Here is a 15216-nt window from a genome sequence, read left to right as displayed (position 1 = left end):
AATTAATTTATTAGGATGAGTATAGGAGACCATTCTGTGTGGCATATACACAGGTCCCACTCAAATGGCCACTGGAAAGCAAGGTCTGATGCATAGGATCCATGCCCATGGATAGGCTCTCCTGTGAGGAATCAGGCTGGCATTGTACCTAGACTGCTGTGAGACTTGGTTTTGCTAAAACTCCCTCATCCTGAATTGAGGCATAAAGTGCTTCATGTAACTTCCTAAAGTCTGTGCTATACCTCCCCAGTATGGAGTGTAACAGGTTCAATGACTTTTCCCCTTGGTTTGCAACATCATTCTCTTTTGAGTAATTAGCAGCATCCTCTCCTTTGTTTTCTTTAAAAGGTAACCACCTAAAGCAAACCTGCGCATAGTATATGAGGACCATCATGTAATGTACCCAGAAAAGCAATAAAAGCTTGTAAAGGCAAAGATCAGCACACTATCCCCTTGAGAGAGTGGCTGAGGTGCTCTAAGGTGCTCTCCTCTTGAGGGAGAGGCTCAGCCATCTCTTTTCCTCCTCAGGACTCAGTAGTCTGTGTCAGTTTTTCTTGTGTCTCATCCACAATGCTGTGGACACTGATTGCTGGTGACTGCATCAGTTGAGCAGTTTTGGGGGGGAGTCTATAGAGTTTTCTGTGTACACTATTATGTCATCTTCAGACAATGAGAGTTTGTTTTATCTTTTTCAATTTGGATGCTTTTTATTTCTTTTTCTTGTCTGACAGCTGTGGCTAGGACTTCCAATTCCATGTTGAATAGAAGTGTTGAAAGTGGACAACCTTGTCTTATTCCTCATCTTTTGGGAAAGTTTTCAAATTTTACTCTTTGAGTATGATGTTGGCTGTAGGTCTCTCATATATGGCCATTATTATGTTGAGGAATGCTCCCTCTATTCCCACTTTACTGAGTGTTTTTTATCATAAATGTGTGCTATACTTCATCAAATGCTTTTTCCGCATGTATTGATATTATCATCGGTTTTTATCTTTTGTTTATGTGGTCTATTACAGTTATTGATTTGTGAATATTGTATCCTTATATCCCTGGGATGAATCCCACTTCGTCATGGTGTATAATCTTTTCAATGTATTGCTGTATGTGGTTTGCCAATATTTTGCTGGTGATTTTAGAGTCTATGTTCATCAGTGATATTGGCCTGAAGTTTTATTTCTTTGGTGTTTCTTTATCTGGTTTTTGGATTAGGATGATGCTGGCTTCATAAAAAGAGTTTGGGAGTCTTCCATCTTCTTGGACTTTTTGGAATAGTCTGTGAAGGATAGGGATTAGCTCTTCCTTAAATGCTTTGTAGAATTCTCTTGTGAAACCATCTGGTCCAGAGCTTTGTATGTTGGGAGTTTTTTGATTACTGCTTCAATTTCATCAGCTGTTATTGGTCTGTCCAAGGTTTCTGCTTCTTATTCATTGAGTTTTGGAAGATTATATTTTTCTAGAAATTTGTCAATTACACCTAGGTTTCCAAATTTCTTGGCATGTAGTTCTTTATAGCAATTTCTTACAATCCTTTGTATTTTTTTGGTATCAGTTGTAATCTCTCCTTTTTCATTTCTGATTATGATTATTTGGTCCTCTCTCCTTTTTTCATTGATGAGTCTGCTTTAAGCTTTGTCGGTTTTGTTTATCTTTTTAAGGAAGCAGTTTCTGAATTTCTTGATCCTTAGTATTGTGTTTTTAGTCTCTATGTCATTTAATTCTGGTATGATATTGGTTATTTATTTCCTTCTACTTACTCTATGCTGTCTTTGTTTTTTCCTCCAGTTCTCACAGGTGTAGGGCTAGGTTGTTTGTTTGAAATGTTTCTATCTATTTTAGGTAGGCCTGTATCCTTATGAACTTCCCTCTCAGAACTGCCTTTGCTATGCCCAAAAAGTTTGGTTTATTTTGAGTTAATTTTTATTTGATTTCAAAATTGTTTTGATTTTTCTCTCGATCTGATTGTTAATTCATTCATTACCTATTAGCATGCTATTCAACCTCCATGAGTTTGAGTGCTTTTGAGTTTTTTCCTTGGAGTTGGTTTCTAGTTTCAGGCCCTTGTCATCTAGTTTAATGTGATTTAAATTTTCTTGAATTTGTTGATGCTTCTTTTGTGTTCTATCACATAGTCTATGTTTGAAAATGTTCTATGTACATTTGAAAAGAATTTGTATTTTGCTTCTTTGGGATGAGAAATTATATATATATGTGTGTGTGTATGTGTGTGTGTATGTATGTATATATGTTTGTGTGTGTGTGTGTTCCCTTGTTCAAAGCCAAAATATATTTGTTGATATTTTGTTTGGAAGATCTATCTATTTATGACAGTGAGGTATTAAAATCCCTGAGTATAAGTGTGTTGCTGTCTATATCTTTCTTGAAGTCCTCCAAGATTTTTCTTACATATTTGGGTGCTCCTATGTTTGGTACATATATGCTTATAATGTTTATGTGTTCCTGATGGATTCTTCCCTTGAATATTATGAAGTATCATTTCAGTCTCTTATTATAGCCTCTGTTTTGAAGTCTATTTTGTCAGATATGAGTATTGGTACACTAATTTTTCTTTCCTGTCCATTTGCTTGGAATATTTTGTCCAACCCTTTACTTTCAGTCTGTGTATTTCTTTTGTTCCCTGGTGGGTCTCATGTAGGCAGCATATGTGTGGGTCATGTTTTCTTATCCATTCAGCTACCCTATGTCTTTTGATTGGAGCTTTTAATCAATTTAACTTTAAGAGTATTATTGATAGGTCCTTACTCATTGACATTTTACTTCTCTTGTACCTTTGTTCCTTTTTTCTCTCACTGTTTTTCTTCCTCTTCTTAAAGCTCTCCTTGTTAGCATATCTTGCAATACTGGTTTGGGGGTTGTATATTCTTTTAGCCTTCTTTTGTCAAGAAAGCTTTTATTTAGTCTTCGATTTTAATTAACAGCCTTGATGCATAGAGTAGTCTCGATTGCAAGCCCTTGGTTTTCATTACTTAGAATATTTCTTGCCAATCCCTTCTGGCTTGTTGCGTTTCCACTGAGAAGTCAGCTAGTAGTCTTATTGTGACTCCCTTGCATGTTACTTTCTGTTGCTGCCTTGCTTCCTTTAAGATTCTCTCTTTGTCTTTGAATTTTGCCAGTTTAATTATGATGTGTGTTGCAGTGATCCTCTTTGAGTTCCTCTTGACTGGGACCCTCTCTGCTTTGTGGAATTCTATAGCTTTTTTCCTCCACCAAATTAGCAGTTTTTCATCACTACTTTTTCAAGCAGGTTTTCTATTCCTTGTTCCTCTTCTTCTATTTCTGGTGTCCCTATTATGTGGATATTATTCCAGACACATTGTCCTGCATTTCCCTTAACCCTTCTTCATTCTTTTTTAGTCTTTTTTCTATTCTTGCTGTTTTTGGGAGTTTTTTACTACTTTGTACTCAGCTCACTGGTTTGATCCTCTGCTTCATCAAGCTTGCTTTTCATTCCTTCTGCTGAGTCCTTTAATTCAGAAATTGTATTCTTCATTTCTTCGTGGCCCTTCTTGATTGTTTCTATGTCCTTTTTTATGCTGATATAGTTTTCAGTAAGTTCCTCATAATTTACCTGCAGTTTTGGGTATATATCACTGAGCTCATTGCATTTCCTTGTAAGCATTGTTTTGAACTCAGTATTGGATAGTTGACTTGCCTCTATTTCATTTAGCATTCGTTCTGAGGATTCCTCCTTTCCTCTTGATTGAGTATTGTTTCTTTGTCTTTCTGTTATTTGTGAAACTCTTCATGTTTGCTTTTGCTTTTAAATTGATGTGTTTTGATTTTCTTACTTTGTGGTATGAGCTTCTGTGGTGTAGGTCTGAAATTCAGTGGTATAATCTCCTTAATCATCTGAATTTGATGCTCTTGAGATTCCTTTTATGGCTTTTATGCTGGTTCTCTGGATGCAATTGAGTTTTGATTGTTATTGGGTTATTCTTTGGTGGTTCCTTCCATCCAGCTGGTTGACTGAGGGTGACTATGACCACCACATCTTGTGTGCTGTTGTGCAGGTGCTACCAGAACAAAACCCGAATGCCCAACATACAAATACACAACTACAAATATAACTCCCCCTGCTCACAATCCCACTATCAACAACAAATGAACCAGTATTAATATGGGTGTGATAAGATTAACACCATTATAAGAAAGGAGAGTGGATGTGAGATTACTTATGGAAAGAAAAATGATTTTTGGAAGGTTGACAGAGGAGCACTGATCAGAATTTGGAGTTGGAGGAATGGAAAAAGAGATGGTGAAATTTACCTCATGAATAAAAAAAAAGGAATGAAGGTTGTGGAATGCAGTATGAGAAGGGAAGTATATAATATTAAGTTTAAACAAAAATTAAAATAGTATAAAATAAAGTGAAAAAGGAAAAGGAAGGAAAAACAGTAAATAATTAATAAAAATATAGAAGACAAGTTGGATAGAAAGATCCACCAAATAGTATCAATAACAAACAAGCTAAAATTAATATAGGTGGTGTGGGGATGAAGGGAAAAAATAAAGAAAGAAAAGTCTAAGACACTCTAACATGGTGGAAAGATAAGTGAGAGTGAATTCCATTTTCTCCTGCACACAGGTGAAACACTTAGCAGATGTACTGAGGAAGAGTGAACAGCCAACAGTACCCCAGCATATATGAAAATAGGAGACCAAAAATCATAGAGGAGCCCTGGCTGGCATAGCTCACTGGATTGAGAATGGGCTGCGAACCCAAGGGTTGCAGGTTCAACTCCCAGTCAGGGCACATGCCTGGGTTGTGGGCCAGGTCCCCAGTGGGGACAATGTGAGAGGCAACCATACACTGATATTTTTTTCTCTCTCTCTCATTATTTATTTATTAAAAATAAATAAATAAAAAATCTTTTTAAAAATCATAGAGGACATTAAAAAACAGATGGTAAGGATAGTGCTTCAGGACAATAAGGTCCCTGGGACCAACGTCGGGGCCAGGGCAGCAGAAGCCCCAAGCCCAACACTCACCAGGTCTGTCGCAGGACTCTTGGGAAAGAGCCAGGTCCAAGGCTCCCTCCCTTGCCAAACAAGGTTTGAGCAGGTTGCTTGAAGTTGTCGAGAGTGGAATAAGGGTGAAGTGGCAAGCACACAGGGGCTGTGAGATACTGGCAAACACCCATGGAGACTGTGGATGCTGGCTGGGGAGAGTTGAGAGTTAGGTCATGAGGGGCCCTGACTGGAATAGCCCAGAGTCTAGTTGGAGAGGTGGGCCATGTGGGAGGACAGGTCCTTCCTTGTACAGAGTAGCAGGCTTGAGCAGGAGGAATTTCTCAAAAAGAAAAAGGGGAAAAAGAGATACTTGGTGGCTATTCATGGAATTCTGCAGCAGCCACTCTGGCCTCCTCCCCACTCAGCCCTACAGCACTCCAGCTGTCGCTCAGAAAGCTCCTAGCTCACACTTGAAGCCTGGGAAGAGTGTGCACCTAAAAAGCGCCCCCCCATCCCGTGTTCACACCTATCGCCCCTGGCTGCTGGGGAACAGGGCTGAAGGCTGGCCAAGTGTGGATCAGGAAGGGAGAAAAGCAAAACCAGTCCCCTGTCAGCCTGCTGCAGCCAGGAAGACCAGCAAAAGTGGCTTGTCCAGTTTGAAGTAGGAAGTTTTTTTTTTTAAAGTAATTCTTTGTTTAATTTTTATTTTTTCTTTTAATTCCTTTTTCCTCTTTCCTTCTTTCTTATCTTATTCATTCTTCTTTTTCCCTTTCTATCTCTTCTTCCCTCCTTCTTTTTTTAAAATTCCCACAGAATATAATTAAATTATTTAAATTTGAGACAATAAAACCTCAAACTGTGAAAAGACCAGAGTTGGACCCAAAGAGGGGGCATACCCATTGCTGAGACAGTGAGACAAATTTCACTTTGCTACTCCAGAGAACTTGCAACTTATTGTATACTTGTATTATTATTTTTAATTATTCTTACATCTTTCATTTTATTCATATTTTTCTATTTCTCTTCTTTCTGTTTAGTCTTCTTCCTTTGGCTGGTTAAATTACATTGTTTGACTGGTTTCCCATGTTCTCTCTTTCATAGTGTATTTTTAGTTTACTGTCTTTCACTTCACTTGTGGTCCATTACCACACTACTCTAGGACCTATACTTCCTATTCTGGTCATCTAGATCACATAGATTGTGTCATATGATTGTCATTCCATTATTATTGTAAATAATAGCTGTTCCATACAATTGTAAATACTACACAACACCCCTCCCAGATCTTAGTCCACATCACTGTTTTCTGAATTTTATTACTGTTGTAGATAACTTTATTCTCTCACACACTACACATATTTTCTATCCTTTACTCTCACTTTACCTCATAATCTGACCCCCATAAGCTCACTGCTTTCTAGATCCAACTCACAATCCATCCCCCCCAATAAGAGACTTATCTTGTCTCTACACTTTCTAAAAAGTGGAAGTTGGGTAAAATATCATGGTTAGCACTATACATATCCAAAGGATCTCCTATCTCTTTTCTATGGGCTGGTAATTTAAAAACCATTTTTCCCTTCCCCCTCCACCTCATAACAGAAAATGTAGGTAAAGCTCTGAACAGCAGGATACGTGCTGGAAGAGGAAACCCAACCCCAAAGGAACCACAAACAGATAATACAAGAAGGTAAAGAAGGGAGTGGAAGCCACACTAACTCAAGCCAGGACCTATCTGGAAATACAACTAAACGCTGTAGAAATTACTCAGAAAAAACAATTGAACAAGAGCATGAGAGAATCCTCAAAACCTTGTACACATGGAAGAACCAGCTTCAACACAACCTGCCCACACCTACACATCAGAATACAAGAGGTGGTGGACAGAGTGACCCTCAGTTAACCAGCTGGTGGGACAGAGCCACCAGAGAACAATCAAAACAATCAAAACACAAAGAACAATCAAAATACAAAGACATACACACAGCCAACATAAATGACAGCCCAAGACCAGTGAAACTGGGAGAGCAAGAAGAGTGACTTTGCCATTGAATATCACAGGTATTCTACAATAGAAGTTCGCACCATAAACCCAGGGAGTCAGAACAGATCAATTTAAGAAGCTGAGGCTAACAATAAGAGTCTCACAAACAATGGAAAGACAAAGAAATAATCCCCAAATGAAAAGGAAGGAGAAAGTATCAGAAAGAATGCTAAATAAAATAGAAGCAAGTCAACTATCAGATATTGAGTTCAAAGCAATGGTTATAAGGAAGCACAATTAGCTCAGAGAGAATTACCAAAAAACTACAGGGAAACTACAATGAACTCAATGAAAACTGTATCAACATGAAAAAGGAAATAGAAACTATCCACAAGTGCCAAAGGGAAATGAAAAATATGTATTCTGAATTGAAGAACACAGTAGAAGGACTCAAAAGCAGGCTAGATGAAGCAGAGGATGGGATCAGTGAGCTAGAGGAAAACGTAGGAAGAAAACATCCAGAATGAGCAAGAAAAGGAAAAGAGGCTCAGAAAGAATGAAGAGACTTTAACAGAAATGAAGGGCAACATGAAATGTAATAATATCCGTATAATAAGTATACCAGAAGGAGAAGAACAAGACCAAGGGATAGAAAAACCTATTTGAATAAGTAATAATGGAAAACTTTCCTAATTTGATGAGAGAAAAAGTTACACAAATCCAGGAAACATAGAGTGTCCCAATCAAGAGGAACACAAACAGGCCCACTTCAAGGCACATCATAATGAAAATGGCAAAATTCCAAGATAAAGAGAGAATCTTAAAGACAGCATGTGAAAAAGAAGAAAGAACATAAAAGGGAGCCCAAATAAGACTAGCAGCTGACTTTTCAATGGAAAGGCTCTAATCTAAAAGGGAATGACAAGAAATATCCCAAGCAATGAAAACCAGAGGCCTACAACCAAGACTACTTCATTGAGCAAAGTTCTCAAGTAAAATGGAAGGCCAAATAAGGAACTTCCAAGATAAAAGAATCCTCAAAGCATATACTTCCTCCAAACAAGCTCTGCAGAAGATGCTAAAGGGTTTGCGCTAAGAACATGAAGGAAAACAGTGAAAGAGAGTGGAACACAAGTATGAAAATGACAATGAATAAGTACTTATCAATAGTAACCTTCAATGTAAATGGATTAAATGTCCCAATCAAAAGACACAGAACAGCAGAATGGATTAAAAAATGTGACCCTCATATATGCTGCCTTCAGGAGACCCACCTCAGAACAAAAGAGCTACACAGATTGAAAGTGGAGGGCGGAAATTTTCCAGCAAATAGACAGGAAAAAGAACCTGGGGTAGCAATACTCTAATCACACAAAATGGACTTCATAAGAAAGGCCATAAAAAGAGACCCAGAAGGTCACTTCATAATACTCAAGGGAATAATCCACCAAGAAGACATGAAAATAATAAATATATATGCACCCAACACAGGAGCACCCAAATATGTAAAGAAAGTCTTGGAGGACTTCAAGGAAAATATTGACAACAACACAACTATAGTTGAATGTTTGAAAACCTCACTGCCAAAAATGGAGGGATCTTCCAAACAAAACATTAGCAAAGATATTGTGGCATTGAACAATGCCCTAGATAAAATGGACTTAACTGATATATATATANATATATAACTTCATCCAAAAGAAGGAAAATACACATTCTTTTCTAATGCACATGGAACATTATCAAAGATAGTCCACATGATAGGACACAAAAAAAGCCTCAACAAACTCAAAAAAAATGAAATCATATCAAGCATTTTATCAAACCACAAGGAATTGAAACTAGAAACCAACCTCAAGGAAAAAATTCAAAAACATTCAAACTTATGAAGCTTGTATAGCATGCTATTAAACAATGAATAAGTAAAGAATGAGATTACACAAGAAATAAAAAAAAATTCTGGAAACACAAAAATAAACTCAAAAGAATCCAAACTTAAGGGACACAGCAAGAGCAGTCCTGAGAGGGAATGTCATTGTGACAGAAGACTACCTAAAAAAGATAGAAACACTTCAAATAAACAACATAAAACCTATGCCTATAGGAAAGTGAGAAACGACAACAAAGATAGCCCAGACCAAGTAGAAGGGAGGAAATAATCAAGATCAGAACACAATTAAATGATGTAGAGACTAAAATCACAATTCTAAGGATCAATGAATCCAGGAGCTGGTTCTTTAAGTAGATAAACAAAATTTATAGGCCTTTAGGCAGGCTCATCAAGAAAAAAAGAGAGAGGACCCAAATAAACACAATCAGAAATCAAAGAGGAGAGATTATAACTGATACCAAAGAAATACAAAGGATTGTAAGAAATTGTTATGAAGAACTACATACAAAGACATTTGAAAACCTAGGTGAAATGGACAAATTTCTAGAAAAATATAATCTTCCAAAACTCAATGAAAAAGAAACAAAAAACCTGAACAGGCCAATAAGAGCAGATGAAATTGAAGAAGTAATAAAAAAAACTCCCATCACACAAAAGCCCCGGACCAGATGGTTTCACAGGAGAATTCTACAAAGCTTTTAAGGAAGAGCTAACACCTATTCTTCACAGACTATTACAAAAAAAATCCAAAATGATGAAAGGCTCCCAAACTCTTTTTATGAAGCCAGCATTGTCCTAATCCCAAAACCAGATAAAGACACAACAAAGAAAGAAAACTTCAGGCCATTATCGCTGATGAACATAGATGCTAAAGTCTTCAACAAAATATTGGCAAACCACATCCAGCAATACATTGAAAAGATCATAAATCATGACCAGGTGGGATTCATCCCAGAAATGGAAGGATGGCACAATATTCACAAATCAATAAATGTAATACACTACCTAAACAAGAGCAAAGACAAGAATCACATGATCATATCAAAAGTTGCAGAAAAAGCATTTGATCAGGTACAGCACCCATTTATTATAAAAACGCTCAGCAAAGTGGGAATAGAGGGACCATTCCTCAACATAATAAAGGTCATATATGAGAGCCCTACAGCCAACATTACACTCAATGGACAAAAACTTAAATGTTTCTTACTAAGGTCACAAACAAGACAAGGATGCCCACTTTCACCACTCCTATTCAACATAGTACTGAAAGTCCTACCACAGCAATCAAACAATAAAATGAAATAAAAAGCACCCAAATTGTAAAGAAAGAAACAAAACTGTCTTTGTGTGCAGATGACATGATAGTGTACATAGAAAATCCCACAGAGTTCACCAAAAAACTACTCAACCTAATAAATAAATTTGGCGAAACAGCTGGATACAAAGTCAATACTCAGAAATCAAAGGCATTTTTGTGCACCAACAATGAAACATCAGAAACAGAAATCAGGAAAAAAATCCCATTTGATATAGCAACAAGATAATTAGAGTACCTTAGAAAAAACCTAACCAAGGAGATAGAACACCTGTACTCACAAAACTATACAGCACTGAAGAAAGAAATTAAGGAAGACATAAACACTTGAAGCATATAGGATGCTAATAGAGTGGAAGAATTAACATCATGAAAATTAACATACGACTAAAAGCAATTTATAGATTCAGTGCCATCCCCATTAAAGTACCCATGACATATTTCACAGATGTAGAACAAACAATTCACAAATTTATATGGAACCATAAATGACCCCAGATAGCTGTGGCAATTGAGAAAGAAGAACAAAGCAGGAGGGATCACAATACCTGATGTCAAACTGTATTACAAGGCCACTCTGATCAAAACAGCCTTGTAGTGGCAAAACAAACAAACAAACAAAAAAACAGGCACATAGACCAATGGACCATGACAGAGAGCCCAGAAAAAAACCCAAGTCTCTAAGGTAAATTAATATTTGACAAATGGGGCAGAAGCATAAAATGGAGCAAAAATAGCCTCTTAAATATATGGTGTTGGCGGATCTGGACAGCTACATGCAAAAAAATGACTCGATCACCAACTTACGCCATGCACAAAAATAAATTCAAGGTGGATAAAAGACTTAAATATAAGTCATAACACCATAAAGTCCTGGAGGAAAACATTGGCAGGAAAATCTCAGACATTCCTCACAGCAACATCTTCACAGATATGTCCCCTAAGACAAGGGAAATTAAGGAATAAATAAACAAATGGGACCTAATGAAATTGAAAAGCTTCTGCATGGCTGAAACAATAGCATTAAAATGAAAAGAGAACCAGCTATATGGGAAAACATATTTGCCAATGATACCTCAGACAAGAGTTTGATCTCCAAAATACATAAAGAACTGACATGACTCCACTCCAGGAGGACAAACAACCCAATTCAAAAATGGGCAAAGGACTTGAATAGACAATTCTCCAAGGAGGACATACAGAGGGCCTAGAGACACAAAAAATTAAGCTCAGCATCACTAGCCATCAGAGAGATGCAAATTAAAACCACAATGAGATCCACCTGGCATCGGTCAGAGTGACCAACATAAATAAATCAACAAACAAGTGTTGAAGAGGATGCAAAGTAAAGGGAACCCTAGCTCACTGTTGGTGGGAATGCAGACTCTTGCAGCTACTGTGGAAAACAGTATGGAATTTTCTCAGAAAACTAAAAACAGATCTGTCTATTGACCTAGCATTTCGCTGCTGGGATTATATCATAAGAGCCCTGATACACCAATCCAAAAGAAACTATGCACTCCGATGTTCACAGCAGCACAATTTACAATAGCCAAGTGTTCTAAGCAACCTAAGTGTTAATCAGCAAATAAGTGGATAAAAAAATTATGGTACATTTACAAAATAGAATTATTTGCAGCAAAGAGAAAGAATGAGCTTATACCCTTTGTGACAGCATGGATTGAACTGGAGAGCATTATACCTAGGGGAATAAGCCAGGTGGTGAGAGACAAATACTGTATGATCTTACCTTCAACTAGAACATAATCAACAAAGAAATGAGCAAACGAAATGTAACCAGAGTCATTTAAATTAAGAACAATCTAACAATAGCCAGAAGAGAGGGGGTGGGACAGTGGGAAGAAGGGTTTTTAGGAACTACTATAAAGCACATACAGATACAACCAAGGGGGGGGGGAGTAAGGGAGAGGTGTGTTTGGACTGGTTTGGGGGGGAGTGGTGGGGAGAAAATTTAGACAACTGTGATTGAACAACAATTAAAAAAATTTTTAAAGTGGAAAAGAAAAGTCTAAGAGATGTTTAGGGGAATGAGAAGTGGTTTTGAAATGATAGAGAGAGAAGGAATACTAAGAATGAGGAACAAAATCCAGGCCACGAGATGTAAAAATTAAAATTTTTGATACAAGAAAAAAGAAAAAGAAAAAAAAGAGAATAATGAAAAATAAAAGGGCAGGATGAAAGAGAAATAGAAGAAAGACAGAAAAGAGAGAGAAAAGAAACAGGCCAAGATGGCAAAATTAAAATTTGAGATGAAAAAAAAAGTAAAAGTGGGGACCAGTAAAATTTGATATTTGATATACAAAACTGCCCTGGCTGGTGTAGCTCAGTAGATTGAGTGTGAGCCTGCAAACCACATGATTGCGGTTCAATTCCCAGTCAGGGCACATGCCTGGGTTGTGGGCCAGTTCCCAGTAGGGGACTCACGAGAGGCAACCATACATTGATATTTCTCTCCTTCTCTCCTTCCCTTCCCCTCTAAAGATAAATAAATAAAAATTTAAAAAAAGAAATACAAAACTAGTGAAACTCTAGGGATAAAATTGAAAAAAAAAAAGCAAAATCAACTACCCTACCCACAACAAACTAGCAAAAATTGTTAAAGGTGGAGAGAGAATGCAGGTATTTTAAGAGCAGGGCAAAAGGACATGGCATGACCCTTCATAAGATCATTGGTTTTGTGTGTCTGGATAAGGGAGAAATAGTAAGAGTGTGAAATGAAAACAAGTTGGAGCTATAAACAAAAGTTGAAATGAAAATAAAGCAAGGAAAGAGGAAGGTAAAATGCGCTAAGAGGAGAAAGAGGCAAAATACATAAATTCAAATACACTATAGTATAAAATTTACTTACTTAATGTATACAAACTTGACGAACAAGAAATGAATGCTAAAAAGCTATGCAGGAAAGAAAATATTGCAAATCATGAAGATCACAGTGGTTTTCATCTTGGTATACTCTTGTATTTATCACTGTTGTTTTCTTTCTGGATCTGCCTCTTGTGATGTCAGATGTTGACCCTGTGTGACCTTAGGCAGCCTGTTCCATACTTGCAGTTATCTGCTGTCCCTGGCTATCTCCTTCAATTGTTTTTTTAAAAAAATATATTTTATTGATTATGCCATTACAGTTGTCCCATTTCCCCCCTTCACTCTGCTCCCCCATGTACACCCCCTCCCCCATTCCCCCCTCTTTAGTTCATGTCCATGTGTCACAAGTCCTTTAGCTTCTACATTTCCCATACTATTCTTGCCCTCCCCCGGTCTATTTTCTACCTACCACTATACTACTTATTCTCTGTTCCTTCTCCCCCATTCTTCTCCTCCCGCTTCCCTGTTGTTAACCCTCCATGTGATCTCCATTTCTATGGTTTCACTCCTGATCTAGCTGTCCTCTTAGTTTGCTTTTGTTTTAGGTGTGGTAGTTAATAACTGTGAGTTTGCTGTCCTTTCACTGTTCATATTTTTATCTTCTTTATCTTAGATAAGTCCCTTTAACATTTCTTATAATAAGGTGATGATGAACTCCTTGAACTTGACCTTATCTGAGAAGCACTTTATCTGCCCTTCCATTCTAAATGGAAGCTTTGCCAGATAGAGCAATCTTGGATGTAGGTATTTGGATTTCATGAGTTGGAATACTTCTTTCCAGCCCCTTCTTGCCTGCAAGGTCTCTTTTGAGAAATTAGTTGACAGTATGATGGGAACTCCTTTGTAGGTGACTGTCCCCTTATCTCTTGAGCTTCTAGAATTCTCTCCTTTATTTCAATCTTGGCTAATGTAATTATGATGTACCTTGGTGTGTTCCTTCTTGGGTCCACCTTCTTTGGGACTCTCTGAGCTGCCTGGATTTCCTGGAAGTCTATTTCCTTTGACAGACTGGGGAAGTTCTCCTTTATTATTTGTTCAAATAAGTTTTCCACTCATGGCTCTTCCTCTTCCCCTTCTGGTACCCCTAAAATTCAGATGTTGAAACGTTTAAAGATGTCCTGGAGCTTCCTAAGCCTCTCCTCATTTTTTTTTAATTGTTTCACAGTTCAAAATACTGGTGACCAGGATGCTCACTGAACTGGTTGGTTTTAGTCACAAATTAAAAGAACAAATGAAGGCTAAACTAATTGAAATGAAGGGAAATGCACAGGAAACCAATAGTGATGGATAGTCCCTCTGCTGCTTCCCACAAGCAAATTAAGCCCTTGTGGTGCTGGTTCCCTGGTGGGTTCCCTGGTGGGCTTGTGTACATTCTAGAACCCTGTGGGTCTCTCCAACAAAGTCTCCTGTGAGGCTGAGAGCCTCTCCCGGTGCCTCAACCCCCAAAAGTTTTTCCATTCAGTGCTTTTAGGCTTTATTTCCTAGCGCTGGGGCCCTGGGTTGTGCAGTCTGTCTCACTGTCCATTTTCTCACCTGGTTTATCTGTGCATGAATGTGTGACCTTGGGCAGCCAGCTGCCTTGAGACCTCACTGGATCTGCCCATTGCCACCCCACGCCTGGGATCTGCCAACCTCCACCTGCACAGCTGGGTCAGTCTGGCAGCCACCTCTTTTTCCTGACATGACCCCTCTTTGCTGGCACTGCCTCTGCCCCTCTGACCAGTCTGGATGAATGGTTCATTGTTGTCGGACTTCGGTACAGTTCAATTTTCTGTTTGTTTTGGTTGTGTTTTTGTTTCTAAATCTTTGTTGTCTTTAAATCTGGTTGTGTGAGGAGGTTCAGTTTTCCACCTATGCCTTCAACTTGGCAGGAAGTCTCTCCAGCCAAGAGAGAGAAATTCTTGTTTCTTAAGAATTTTAAGATAGGTTTTTCTATTTCTGCAAAATATATTGTTGGGATTTTGATAGAAATTGCATTGAATCTTTTTTTAAATATAATTTTTATTTAATTCTTGTTCACGTACAGGTTTCTGTCTTATATTCCCAACCCTGCCCGCCCCCCACCCCATGCTCCCCGCCTCCCTCCCCTTTCCACCCCCTACCCTTAGTTATTGTCCATGTGTCCTTTATACTTGTTCATGTGAGTCCATTCCCTTTTCCCCTATGATTCTC

The sequence above is a fragment of the Sturnira hondurensis genome, unplaced genomic scaffold, assembly GCF_014824575.4.
Source record: "Sturnira hondurensis isolate 20B ecotype Veracruz unplaced genomic scaffold, ASM1482457v3 Scaffold0006220, whole genome shotgun sequence".
Lineage (NCBI taxonomy): Eukaryota > Metazoa > Chordata > Mammalia > Chiroptera > Phyllostomidae > Sturnira > Sturnira hondurensis.
This window is presented reverse-complemented; position numbering follows the sequence as displayed.